At 41.5% G+C, this 15,324-nt stretch overlaps 1 pseudogene; it reads right to left on the bottom strand.

The window, feature by feature from the left end:
* LOC144891959 (uncharacterized) overlaps positions 1-15,324 on the bottom strand; it is a 116,336-nt pseudogene that overhangs the window by 44,461 nt on the left and 56,551 nt on the right.

The raw sequence follows: 15,324 nt of genomic DNA, 5'->3' as shown, positions 1-15,324 counted from the left end.
TCAGTCCGTAGGAGGAGTTCACCCACCAATAGATCCTCCACCTCATACCTCATTGGTGTTTCAGTCCCCAAACCCCTGGTGATTGGCCTTTACAGTCCTGGCACATTATCTCCCTTTAGATGATCGATTTGTCTCAGGTGTTCACCAAACCAGGTTGGTGCAGCTGTATGAAGGCACTGTACTTTCTGAAGTCTCTGCAGTCTGCATGTTATCCAATTTTGTTGGTCTCCCTCTTCTGAATTTATCAGCATTTTACAAGTTGTCTGAATAACATTTTACCAGTTTTAATGGTTCTGCCAATTTTCCGTCATTTGGTGTGAAGAGCTTTAAATCATCAATATACAGGAGATGGGTCACTTTTCCTGACCCATTGGACATTATACTGTTAGATATTAGGTGTATCCCTGTCCTTGATAATCAATGAGTTTGCTCAGTAGGTCCAGAACTGGGCAAAACAAGAGGGGCAGAGACAGTCACCCTGGAAGAACATATGTTGTATCTTCACTTCTGGGATTTCGATCTTTCCGTCTGAATGCTGTAATATCAATGTGGCATTCCAGAGCTCCGTTGCTTTATCAATGAATTGAGTTTGATTATTCGGGGATTTATCTTGGCAGGGACACTAACATTGGCAGGGCATTTTACCATCCAAAAATGAGGACACCAGCAAAAGCTTCTTTGCTTTGTCTATCCTTCGATGCATTTTATATCATGATAAATGGGTAAATCCTTATTACAAGCAGAACACAAGAACGGCTTCTCTCGTTTGTTGGAATGTCCATGTGCAGCTTTCAGAAGGTGGAACGGAGTCCTCTCAGGACTCAAAGTAGCCACCTCCATTTAGGTAAAATATCACGTTTCACAATCCAAGTTGTGAAAAGGTCTTCTCAATGTTTTTTTCTGAGGATTATTTCCAGGATTGTCATTGTACCACAGACAGCCTCCAATTGTTGTTAGTTTGTCCGACTATTCCTGGGGACTGTTTTGAAGATCAAAGAGAGGTTCTTTATCATTCCCATTTTGTCAGAACCCTTCAGCTTCCAGGTTCTCTTGGCCTCATTTTTCAGATGCTGATTACTTGGTCATTTTCCTGATTTCCACATTATTTCGACCAAAGTCGCTGGTTACTGACCCCTCGATGAGCAATGCCATCTTTTCGTTTTTGTGCAAAAGCACAATGTCCTTGTGCAATGCTATGTTTTCTCTGTTCACGATTGATGGGATGATTTGATCATAAGTGAGGACTGCATCCTCATGTTCAACAATCGCTTTTAGTTCATGCTTCCTTGATTTTTCTGAGTGAGATATTGAATTTTTTGCATTTTGAAGATATTGAAGAGACTGAGATATTGAAGTGCACAAGCGTGCACTTGTATGGCATCCCACGTCTGGGCATTGCTTCACATCTGTTTAAAGATTTTAATGAGCTAATTGTTTTCTTGCAAGTGGAAGACTCATGTGGCTTCTCATTCCTTTCACTTTTCTTGAATGGCATAACACAATTGTTCTTGGTCAATACAATGCCATATTTGTTAACTTCCTTACAAGTGTTACGAATTCCGGATTTATGTGAATTACTATTCAGGTCATTTCTTATTAATGTTTATTCTATTAAAGGTTGTTGTGGTTAAATGGTTAGAAGCGCTCCTGGTAAGAACGAGACCGGAAACGGGATCGTGAACCGGAAGAGAAAAAGGGAAGACAAGGTCGGGAGAGAAGCGGCCATCTTGATCCTCGACCAGCTCTGACGCGAGCCGAGTCGATCTTTACCTGCTTTGGAACGCTGAGTTTGAAAAGCCTGTCTGGCGAGAGGAGTTACCTGCGCGGGGTGATTGCCTGTTACGTGTCAGGTTGCCGTGGGTTCCTGGAAGGAACCAAGCGTCTGGCACTGTTCGCCTCGATGCCTACGAGGGCGTGTACGGGTCGCACCTTGGGCCTCGCACGCTTTGCGAGCCGTTCACAGCCCAGAGGCCGCGATCACGGGCTCCGACCCTGGTGGCGTCCCGAGGAGGTGTCCGCTGCAGCAACCGTTCCCAGTACGGGACGTGCACGTTTGGAGCACGTCAGCCAGGGGTCCGTTCAACCGCCCGTGTGTGGAGAAGTCGACCTTCACCTTGGTCTGGAGGGGCCCAGAGACATTGTGAGGGACAGTGACTATTGAGGGGGCCGTGAGTGGGGTCAAGGGGGGAAATATATAAGATGGCCATCTTAGAAATATTGTTGGAATATTCATACTGAGCATTGAAGTATTGTGTTGTGGATGATTCTACCCAGGGGTGAATATATTGTTGATTGATCCGGATCCTTGGTGTGATTTCCTTATTGATTTGGATCGTTTCCTTCGTTGGTCCACCGGAGGGTTTAATTAGTATTGATTGCGTTACAAAAGCGTATAAATCCTATATCTTTCTGGCGGGGTTCCTCTCAAGGTCCGGGGGGTCACCGAGACCAGGCGGTCACAGGGAGGACCACGTAACACAAGTCTGTGTCATGTTCTGATTGAAGGAAACTTCACTCTCAAAAAACTGGGAACTTGACTTAGAATAAGAAACCTCTGCAAAGACAATTCAAAAAAGCATCAATAAACACCATTGCTGTGAAACATGCATCATATTAAACTAGAACGGCACTCTTCAGCATCACGACGTCGATCGATATGCCTCCGCCCACATTATTACGTCATGATACAAACTTGAACCAAGTCTGGTTTAAATCCATTCAGCTGTTCTCAAGTATCACATTTGGACCTGACATGACCTCTGAAAAATCTTTGACAGCAAAATCGAATACGTTTATCTTTACATCATTTTACAAACTTGAACCAAGTTTGACTTCGTTCCCTTCAGTTATTCTTAAGTTATCATGGTTATGAAAACCTATTGTAGACTCTGACCTTTCATTACAAGTAAACATCAATACAAGTATAAGTAAACAATCAATCACTACAAGTAAACATCAATACAAGTATTCAAACCATAACTTTGGTAATCCAATTTCCTTAGGCATACACAGTCATCCTGCAAGAATCACAAAACATTTCGTTGGTCATTGACTCCTTCCATATTGTTCAATCTATTGCATTTGCATCACAAATATCTTTTCAAAACAACACTTCACTATCACCAAGATACAACAATTTCACTTCATTTTCAAGTTTTGTAAAGCATCTGCACCATCTGGCAAAAAAAAACGTTTGCCTCCACACAAATGTTGACTTTGTTTGTAAGGAAGGGCTGATCACTTGTGTTTGAATCCAGGTATGAAACATTTTCTCCGAATGTCTTCATAGCACCTGCACTACTTCGTGTAGGATTTCGCTGTTGTGGTAACAGTGCGGAGTCATAGACTGACCCTGCTCTCCATGTAGCATTCTTGCCACTTTTGCTGTAAACCATAGTAATTCCTGAACAAGGCCTTCGCCCAGTTGTAGTCGACTTGCCTCCTCCCTCATTATGAGTGGGCAGCAAGTATTGGTCTGACGTTGATTGGCCAGCAAGATGTGGAACAGGGATGCCGGATGCATCCACAATGATGTTGGGACCATGGTGTTCAGGTCATTCATGGTCCATACCAGGAGCAACCAGCAGAATCGTGCACAGCTGTTGTGACCAGGGCACAGCCGTTTGTTTGCAGCTCCATGCTGGTTCCCCGGAAGTTGGTGAAGAAATAACATATGTCCCCGCATTTCACAGAGGTTGCAGGTAAGGTGTCGTTGACCTGCAACTTCTGATGTGATGAATGTTCCAAGCCTTCGAACAAGAGTAAGTGATCGCCTTTCTTTCATATGTTGCAGTGTGATCCAGGCAAATGGTCACATAAATTTCCTTGGTGAAGGTAAGCATCCATCTCCAAGTTACACGGGAGAATGTCTTCATCATTCTTTGAGAAAGAGGGTGTATGCCACGATTAACTTCATTTTTAGCCACAAATTTTCTTTCTCGAACTTCTTCCCAATTCCGTTAGCACCCCCTTCAAATGTGATCTCGTCTTATCCTTATGCTCAGTCACATCTGAATCTGCTTTCCACACACACTGAATCAGATAAGGTACATCTTACCATGAAATCAGCATAATCATGTATATCTTCCGACAGTTTCACATTCAACAATTTGTTGTTTTTCCTTAACACATTCAAAAAGTTATATTCATTTATATGCGCCACACAAATAATATTCAATCAGGTATGTATTTCACTATTAAACTAAGAATAGCCTCCACAATTGCTTTCAGGTTAATATAGTTCAAAAATTAACTCGTGCAGATATTTTAGCACTCCTCAAAGAAAATAAATTGTATATGATTACAATCACAAACAGGAATATCTAATTCCCAACAAATTTGCAAACCAATAAATTAAGCATAATGTATTATTATCATAATTTCTCCCCACTTTTTTTTTTTTTTTTTTTTTTTTACTAACAGTGTGTCACTCGTGGTGATATGAGTTCACTGATCTTGTAATTGACACAACTCATAACATTGTCGTTATGTCATTATCTTAATTCTACTGTATTCATTTGCAACATCACTTGATTTAATCTTTTAATCTCAGTATTTATGTCGCCATAAAAGTCTTCCCCTTGTGGTTCCACATTTCTTTCCTCATTTGTAACTTCATGCGTTATCATCGTGTTGTTGGTTACCTTATTCAAACACACCGTCACTAAGGCTTTCAAGCAAGCCACCACTAAAACAATTGCCAATATAACTACTAAACCAACAAACAAAATTGGAGTATCTTAGCTACCACCCCTCCAAATGTGTTTCCCAACCATGCAAAGGCACCCCCTTTTATATAATCGTGGTATCTTGCTCCCTCTTGTCTGATTGTATCGGCTATGTTATAAATTTCTTCTGAATCATCAGGTATGTACGTACAACAATCTGTACCAATGACTGCACATGTACCTCCTTTTTCTGCTAACAGCATATCTAACGCCATACGATTTTGTAATGCCATCGTTCTTGTTGCTGCCAGTTCTCTCGTAAGTTTGTCCAATCCACTAGCTGTTTTATTTGCCAACTCCTCCATAGCCAATGCCATGTGCCTAAGTTCTCGCCCTGCCTTCCAGGTTCCATAAAATGGAACTATTACCATTCCAACCCATTCCCCCATGCTAATAGTTCTTTTCTGCCTAGAGTGCAGGATATGCGTTGGTGACTTTGTTACCAAGCGCATGTGTGGAAGCACAAACCCAAGAAAACATGATCCTGACCATGTCAGTGGGAGATACGCATACACCTTGTGTCCACATATAAAATATGTATTATTATAGGTCCATGTCGTATCTGACATCCAAGTTCCTTCCCAATACAAAGATATCATCTTTAAGCTAGTGTCCTTTACTGGGACAAGCAATCTCATATAGCCCAACTCGTAACTATAATGGTGGCAGGTGGAGTTTCCCATCAACTTATTATTCTCTGTGGTTCGATGTCGGATGAAACATAGGAGCCCTTTTATTTGTTGTTGAATAGTTACGTAAGGGGGCATAACTTCATTGTCATATTTAGACCTATAACTGTCTTCAAATTCCTCACATTGATATCCCCCTTTTTCCCAACTAACATCCCCTAGCATCATCGACATTGGTAAATCAGGTCATATTGTTGCTACCAACCTCTGTGGGAAGCGACTACATAATTCATCCCAACCAAAAGGAACTGCCTCCAATGGTACTCCGTTCTCACTAGAATGCGGCATTTGTGTGCATATCCAACAATTACTTTCATTTGCTATATCAGCCCTTGTGTGGGCTAAATGTAAAAAAGTATTAATCCCGTGTAATCCATCGGGTTCTAAAGGTGTGTCCCTTTCTTCCATTAAACTTCTTTTTTGCTCATGTCGTCCCGCATAATCATATATCTGTATGTCGGCCACCAATGTTGCGTTTTGTTCTCTTATTACCCCGAAACAATGCATGCAACACAGAGTCCCCACTACTAGAGAACTCATTCCTAGGATGAATATCACCATTTTCAAGGAGTATCCGAAGTAGAAGTCTCTGTTTTCCCCTGATTTGTCGGCTTGTCTTGATAAGGTCTTTCCCTTTGTCCCACCTGTAGCCATCTGTAAAACATTTGAGCTACCCCTTGTATATGTTCATACCTATAACATAATTATATGTCCATGACATTCAACATTATATACCAAACTTCCTAACCTTTGTAAGCTTCCTAACAGGTAAATAAAGAAAAATCCCTTAATATGTAACATAAATCAGATTATTTGTCTTACCCTGATCCCCCCATCTCCCGTGGTCGAACTAAATCCCCTAATCATGAGTGTAGTTGTGATACATTATCCCTCATGTTGCGCTAATATCAGTAGATAATGGGTTGTCATGCAGGCAAATAAATGTCACTATCTTCCCTAATTCAAGTCGGAATATTAAATGTTGAAAATGTAATGTTTATCAATGCAAGGGGTGTTAAAATGTAATTCAAATGAATGTAAATCACGACTATCATTTATCCGCCACTGAATGTTCTGCTGGGCTGCTAGGTGCAGCCTCATTTTCTGTGGGATCGTCCACCTTAGCCCCCTGTGCTTGCTTGCAATGAGAGGCATGAATCCAACTTTCTATTTTGGGTCCATATTTGTTTCTATTCTTATCAATCTCCTATGGTTTATCAATTCGTTCCAAGATACCGCAACCAAAAGTTTCAACCAAAGCTCTACCAAACTATTTCCAATGTGAACTAAAAATGCCAGTGAAACAATGATTCGAAGAATTAACTTCAAGGGGTCAATAAATTTATTCTATAACCAGATCTGATTTTTCCCATCCAATAGTTTGCCTTGCCGAGTGTCATATTATAGCACTTTAATAAAACTTCGAAAAATGTCTCTCATCTCATAAATTCCCTTTTTTCTTCCCAAATACTCACCTGTAAATTACATATTCAATTACAGTTTCTCCCAATTTGTTCGGTCTAAATGGCCGCAAAAGTGGCTGCCAGCATGCAGTACCGTTTTTTATCTACCAAGTAAGTGCTTGTCCACACAAGACCTCTACCAAAATGTTGTTTGTAAAAACAAATCTGGGATTTCTGATTCACTCTCAGGACATTTTCAGGCTGCTGTTAACAATCCACTATGATAAATTAATTCCTTTACCCACAATCAAATAATTAGTACAAATTGAGGATATTATCCCTATCACATTCATTTATAGATTCATTATGTTGGATCTAATTTTTCAATAATTTCCCACTTAACTGCTGTAAGGAAGAACAATAGCTCTCATAAGTCTTAGTAATATCGTACTTAATTTACCCAGCATCGAATAATTTATTTACTATCCTTTCTCATCTGTTAACCAGTGACTTTGTTTGAACTCCAGAACTCAAAACTCACAATAGTTCAAACCAGCAAAATTTTCTTTATTATTTTCCCATATCATCTATGCCTAATACACATCCATACATACAGCACAATTTATATGCTGATAAAATTCAAGTTTATAAATATAAAAATCCGTGAGCAGAGTACTCTGGGAAGTCAGTGTAAGACCTCTCCCAAATTTGGCTAATTTTGTACTCCCACATTTTCCTGAAGCTCATATCCAGAAATAGCTTTGATTCTCATATAAATTCTATCAAAATGGAATCTCAAGATTACTCCCAATTTTTACTATCAATGAATTTACTATCAATGAATGGCTGCTCATAACTCAGCAAATCAAATTTTTATATTCCATCTCCCTTGACAAAAATGATAATGTTCATAATCAAATTATATTTCTATTTTATTTTACTAATTCTCTCGATATGCGATCCCATCCACATGGAACTATCTATTTTCAGACAAGGCACACTGTCGGTGTCAACAATCTTGTAAGATTGATACACAAAAACACACACACACATGCATTATGCATATTTGTTTGCGTTGGAACCATTATTTACAGATCAAGATGGGTGTCAATTTTATTTCAATTTCATAAAATTTGTCAATCAAATTAAAAATGCTTATACACAAATAGACTAAAAGTCTATTCTTAGAAAACCCCTATGATGTCACATTGAAATTACCCTTTCAGTTTCCACAATAATTTATCCAAATTTGACTACACACCCATTTGCATGTCAGTCGACCACTGACCTATCAAACGTGCGGAACAATAGTCCGAAATTCCCAACTGATCATCATGTGACTCTTGTCACTTGGTTTGCCAAAAAATTGCAAAGCAATTGTTCCAAACTTTGTAAATTTAAAATTTTGTGCCCAACATAAAAGATCCAATTTCGGCATTTGATCAATTAATTATCAATTTGCTTACAAGCAAAAGAAAAATGAATAATTCTTGCTCCGAAAACTTTTCAGACACAAGAATCATCGACAGTTATTCATGTTTGTCCAGTATTCTAATTTGTTGAGGCCAATCGTCATTTGGGATTTGTCGCAATGAAGGCCTAATCGTTGTCTGAGGTATCGGTAAGCACTGGTACCCTTGATCTTGGTTTACCCTATGACCTTGTCTTCCTGTTGGTATACGGACATCTTCTTTTCCAATGTCCCATCTGTCCACACTTGAAACACCGGTTTCTGTCGTTGCCTGGTTTGTGCACCTGTGCACTTGTATTGCTGGGCTGCATCTCTACATCCCTGAGTTGCCACTGCAATCTCTCGTTATCTCCTGAAACACGAAAAAATTATATGTACCGTCCTTTTTGGGGAGACAACTGGAAATCAGATGGGACAACTGTCACTTTCATTCCTAATTTCGAGGGCAGTTGTGCATTTGTCTCCTCCACTGTATCCTGTATCCTTTTTATTTTAAGTTCTAGATCCGTTATCCGTTCTTGCTGTTCCCGTTGTCTGGATTCACCATCCCAAATATGGAATGCAAGCCAGTCTACCGTTAGATTCTGTCTCTCCCTGGCTTTCAATCTTTGTCCCAATCTTTCCAATCGACTTCGCTCAAATGTACCATCTCTTGGAAACTCCTCAGCATTTCCCTTTGTCCACAAATACAAATTCTCGACCTGCCTTATAGCTTCGGCACCATAACGGTCATACATATGATATGTACAAGTACCTTTTTGTGGAATCTCTGGTTGTCCTTGTGTATTCTTGCAGGTTCCATTTCCCATTCTGCCTTTTATCAAAGTAGCGTTGGATGTGTTGTAGCTTGTTCCTCTAAAGCTTCACTCGTACCTCCAGGAAGGATCTCTCCACCTGTTCAAACGGTGATTTCCAGAGAATCTCTCTCACCTGTGGCTTTTGCACAATCCAATCTCACAGATCAGTATTTGCAGATGAGCCAGAGGGTCAGTATGAAATGGGTGAATCCTCAGGTGTCCGCTCTGTTGAAGGGGAAATCACACAATGGTAACCGCACATATATATCTATATATAAACTCACCACCTTCCTCAATTTTCCAAGGTTGTCTTCACATTGATAATATCTCACAAAGATATCAAAGCTTCTTTCTTGAGACCGCATTTTCATCAATCAAACAATCAATATATTAAATTCAATTTATTCAGTTCAATTTATTCAGTTAAATTTATTCAATTAAATTTATTCAGTTCAATTCAATTATTCAATTTCAATTAATTTATCAATATTCATCAATAAATCAAATTAATCATTTTGGATGACTCCTTGCATAAGCCCTTTCCCCAATGATGTCAGGACAGGTCCATCTATTGACTGAGATTGAAGATCATCAGTCGTCACCTCTGGTTCATACCTCATGTCAATTGACGAATCACTGTTCTGTCCTAGGGTCATATCTGACATATTTTCCCATTTTGCCTGGTCTCGACAAATTTTCTTTGCAACCACGAAAGGCAACTCATCCTTCATTCGTGAGACAGCCAAAATGGATGGCAGATATTAAAGTTCTTTGGGAAAAATATCTCATCATTTTTCTTTAATAGTACCCAAAATCTCTTGGCAATATAAATTTCGTAAAACTCCTGAAATGGGACTGTCAAATTCCTTCAATCATGCTAAATTTTGAAACTCCATCATTTGTAATACCCAATTTATCCCATAGGGCTTGAAAGTTATTTTCCAAGTTCGTGCAATCATTCTGCATTGGAACTCTATGATATCATTCATAATAATCATCATGATTTTATAATCATGGTCATATCATAATCATCTATTTGAAAAACAAACATTTCCTTTATCACCACAGCTATGTGGTATAATCAACAATAAAATAAACTGTACATAGCAAAAGGCTACCTCCTGACCACTTAGTATACCTATTGACAATAAGTCATAACAATATCGAATAATCATTAAACACTTAAAAGAAAAATCGCTTCTACTGCTCCAGCCGCAGCATTCGTCATTTTGTCTGCTCATCCGCGTGACCAAAACGAAATAAAGGGAGCTCAACCATTACACGGCGCCTTTTAATGGCGCATGCCATAGGACCTCAACGCAATTTCGACTCGGCCAGAAAAACGAGCAAATTTTGCAGGGTGTTAACTGGAATTAGTCGTGAAAATATATACAAAATACACAAAAATATATACCCACAAAAATAAACAACAAACCCAAACAAACCCAAGGTCGACCATATTACACAATATTACACCATTTCAGGTGACATGAGAAAATCGTCATGATTGCTGAAATGTTCCAGGGTTTATGCACACCTTAAAAGAGGTATGCTTTGTGGTGTTGCCCACCTACCACATTGAATTAAATTACCACATTGAATTAAATTACACCATTTCAGCATCGTATTGATTGCTGGAATGTTCCAGGGTTTATACACACCTTAAAAGAGGTATGCTTTGTGGTGTTGCCCACCTACCACATTGAATTAAATTACCACATTGAATTAAATTACACCATTTCAGCATCGTATTGATTGCTGGAATGTTCCAGGGTTTATACACACATTAAAAGAGGTATGCTTTGTGGTGTTGCCCACCTACCACATTGAATTAAATTACCACATTGAATTAAATTACACCATTTCAGCATCGTATTGATTGCTGGAATGTTCCAGGGTTTATACACACCTTAAAAGAGGTATGCTTTGTGGTGTTGCCCACCTACCACATTGAATTAAATTACCCATAAACATTTCTTCCGTTCAACAGAACAAACATTTCCTATATCATGACATGCATGTCTTCAAAAATTGTATGACCAAGAGAACAATGACCAGAAAGAGTGAAAGGTAAAAGTAAAACTAATTAAAACTGCGGGCAGTGATGATCCGGGGACCATACCGCTCCATCCTGATTGGACGGGTGCATGCCAGAGTCGTTAACAACGACAGTTCAGATCCGATTGTTCAAAATTTCAACTCAATCGATCGAAAAATGAACGCAGGGATGCATTTTAAAGGTTTTCAAGAAATCCACCATGGCCGCCATGTCACGTGACTTATGATGTCATAATTAATATATGCATCCAATCAAGTGACTTACTATAATTGGTCAAGGTATCGAGCTCATCTGACCAACGGTTTGGCCTGCAGGTCGACACCAAGTTCATGGTCAGAAGAGAAAGAAATGTAATTAATTAAATAAGTACTTCATTAATTTCTAATAATTAAATAACTCGTGAATTCTCATCCGATTCACTTAACATTTGAGTGTTCCCAAAACGTTGAAGCAAAACGTTGCAATAACGAAAGTGAAACGTTGTAGCGACGTTGTGGAAACGTTAGCAAAACCCAACATTTGAATGTTCCCAAAACGTTGGAGCAAAACGTTGCAACAAGATCTCGCGAGACCTCGGAGACGGTGGGAGGGATTTTCGAAGCTCCACACGGTCTCCACGTTTTTCGAAGTTAAGTCTGTTCACAATTGTATTTTGTCGAAACTGTATTTATCTTCCGGTGTGTGAAGTTATTGTGTGCAACTTTGGTTGTTTCTCGGTGTTTATCTTTCATAAATTGATCGTCTGTTTGCCGTGTCGTGTCTTGAGGCCTTGTACAGTGTGCACTGTACAACCTTGAGGCTTTGTTTTTCTCTCAGCGGTCCATCGTTTGTGATCCAATAACTTTCGTTCTCTGTATTCCCAGGCTTTTCACCCATAGCCTACTTCCTTGTGTAAATCTCAACTAAAAAAAAAAACAACAAAAAAAACAAAAAAACATTTCCTTCTCTGTTCTCATTCGTTTATTCATTCTTATTCGTTCGTTCGTTCTTCGACCACGTGTTTCTCCCCCATTTCCCCAGATAGTTTTCACTCATTAACCTTCAATGTTTACACTTTCCCCTCAAGTTATGTATTCCGTCATATTTTATAACACCTTTTTCTTCTTCTTCTTTAAAAGGCTGCTTTCGACTTGCTCACCAAATCAATTCATCCCAAAAAAAATATCCATCTCCTATAGTGCCTTTTTTCTACATTCCCTAAACTCTCCTGCACTCCATCCTCCATCCAGCGTCCTTAAACGTATTTTTAACTCGAAGGTCACAAGAAACTCATTTTGCAATAAATGTTCGTTTCCCATAAATCGTACACTTTCAAAAATCCAATCTCACCCCTCCCCTCCAAATCTTCCCCATAACCCCTCCCCTCCAAATCTTCCCCATCACCCCTCCCCTCCAAATCTTCCCCATCACCCATCCCTTTCAAATCTCCCCCCTTGCCCCCTCCCTCCTAAACTACCCCCTCACCCCTCCCCGCCAAGACGCCCCCTCGCCCCTCCCCTCCTAGACTCCTGCCTCACCCCTCCCCTCCAAATCTCCCCCATATCCCATCCCTTTCAAATCCCTCCCCTTGTCCCTTCCCTCCCAAACTCCCCCCTCACCCCTCCCCTTCAAATCTCCCCACCCTCATTGCTTCTCAATTTCCCCCCTCTCACTCCCCCTCCTCAAAGCGTCCTCCCCGCTTCTTCCCCCTTCAAACTCTCACCTCCATCTCCCCCAACCTTCTGCCTCGCTCTTCCCCCTCCTCAAATAACACCTCATTGTGGCTCACCCAATCACCATCAAACCTTTTGTCCGCCCCATCCTTCCCTTTCTCCGAGCTATTCTGAAATCTCTGACACACCTTCAACAGCTCTCCCTATCTCTTCCACCTCTTCCACATCTTACCCTACCCCTCCTCCCCCCTGTTCTGTATCTGATGCTCCCCCTTCCTCTTCATTAACGGTATGGACCTCAAACATCCGGGGCCTTCGTTCAAACTTAACTGATCTCTCCATACAGGTTGCTTCTGTCAAACCAGACGTGATCTGCTTAACAGAAACTTTCCTCCTTTATGATGTCTCTGATTCCATAGTATCTCTCCCGGGCTACTCCCTCCTCCGGTATGATAGACCTGAGCCTCGTCCTGGAGGCGGGGTTGCTATCTTTATCAAAAACTCTCTTCCTCACTCGCCCTGCACTGCACTCTCTCCACCTCACCCCCAGGAATACCTCTGGCTACGGCTTCCCCTTCGCTCCCACCTCTTGTTCATATGTGTGTTGTACCGTCCACCAAACAGTGATGACTCCATCTACATCTCGCTGTCTGATGATATGGACCAACTTCTATCTACTCATCCCAACTCTCTCTTCCTCATATGTGGTGAATTCAATTGTCACCATGCCAGTTGGCTGGGTGTGGGTACCTCTCTCACCAGCCATGGCTCTTCAGCAAAGGACTTCTGCGACTCACTGGGACTGACACAATCTGTCAATTTCCCGACCCGGATCTCAGTCAACGGAACATCTTCTCTTCTGGACTTGGTTATGACTAACTTCCCTGAAAATGTCTGCTGCTCTTCTTCTGCTCCGATCGGATCATCTGATCATGTCCTTGTTAAAGTGGACATCTCTCTGACCATCCTCAGGGAGCCTGCTCAGCGTCGACGAGTCTGGCATTTCACTCAGGCCAACTGGCACGGTCTTCAAGCAGCCATCAATCATCTGGACTGGTCTCCCATCTCTACCACCTCTGACATCAACTCATCCTGGGAATTCTTCCAAAGTAAATTGCTCTCTCTCATGCACAGATTTATCCCATCTCGTCTTCAGTTGTCATACCCTTCCTCCCGTCCATGGTACACGGAATCTTGTGGTGAGGCTGTTGCCCAGAAACAACTTGCCTTCGTCTCCTGGAAAGCAAATCCAACGGAAGGAAATCTCATTTCCTTTCACAAAGCCCGAAACAAGTGTGTGTCCACCCTCAGGAGAGCCAGGAAACAATATCTCTCCATTCTCAAGACCGAACTCTCTTATCTGTCTCCCTCTTCCAAATCCTGGTGGCGTCTGGTCAAATCCGTTTCTGGTGTTTGTTCCCCCTCCATCCCCTCCCTTACCTCAAACGGCTACACAGCTGACTCCGCACGTGAAAAAGCTGAATGCCTCAACTCTGTGTTTGCCTCTAAATCTTGTGTCCCAAACCCATCCCTCTCTGTACCCACCATACCCAGTCGTACCCTGCTGCTCCTGGACTCCGTGTCCTTTCCTCCTGACAAGGTGGAAAAGTTTCTGTCAACCCTCGACTCTGATTCTGCAACTGGACCCGACGGCATCAGCCCACGGGTCCTAAAATCCTGCTCTGCTGCTCTATCTCACCCGCTCGCTGTTCTCTTCACCCTCTCTTTTGCTCAAGGTCAACTGCCATCTGCTTGGAAATCAGCCAACATCACCGCTTTGCACAAAAAAGGTGCAAAAACAGATCCTAGCAACTACAGACCAATCAGCCTTCTCCCAATTATCAGCAAAGTCATGGAATCCATCATTGCTTCGGATATGAAATCTTTCCTCTTCTCCAATGGCTTGATCTCTGATCATCAATTTGGTTTCAGACCAGGTCACTCTACTCTGGACATGCTGCTTCTGCTGTCTCAACAATGGATGGAGGTCCTCAATGCCAAACAGGAAATTAGAGCTGTCTCCCTCGACATATCACGTGCCTTCGACACGGTCTGGCACCCCGCTCTGCTCACCAAACTCTCCTCCTTTGGTATCCATGGAAATCTCCACGCATGGCTGGCAGACTTCCTCTCTAGTCGTCGTCAACGTGTGGCCCTGAATGGGTTTCTCTCATCTCCTCTTCCTGTTCAGGCTGGAGTTCCCCAAGGCAGTGTTCTGGGCCCCGTGCTTTTTCTGGTCTTCATCAATGATCTCTCTGACTCTCTCGAAAATCCTCTCTATCTCTTTGCTGATGACTCCACTCTCTGCCGCTCCATTCCTCTTCCCTCAGATCGGCAGTCTGCTGCCTCCTCACTCTCTGAAGACCTGGACAAAATCACAGACTGGTCAAACAAGTGGAACATGTCTTTCAATCCTGACAAATCTCACACTCTTACTATGTCTCTCCGAAAAGCTCGACTGGACAACCCTCCCATCTACTTTCTCAACAATCCTCTCCAAGAAGTTCTGTCGCTCAAGATTTTGGG

The sequence above is a fragment of the Myxine glutinosa genome, chromosome 5, assembly GCF_964187855.1.
Source record: "Myxine glutinosa chromosome 5, kmMyxGlut1.1, whole genome shotgun sequence".
Classification (NCBI taxonomy): Eukaryota; Metazoa; Chordata; class Myxini; order Myxiniformes; family Myxinidae; genus Myxine; species Myxine glutinosa.
The sequence above is the reverse complement of the archived record's forward strand: the minus strand, read 5'-3'. Positions and strand labels throughout refer to the sequence as shown.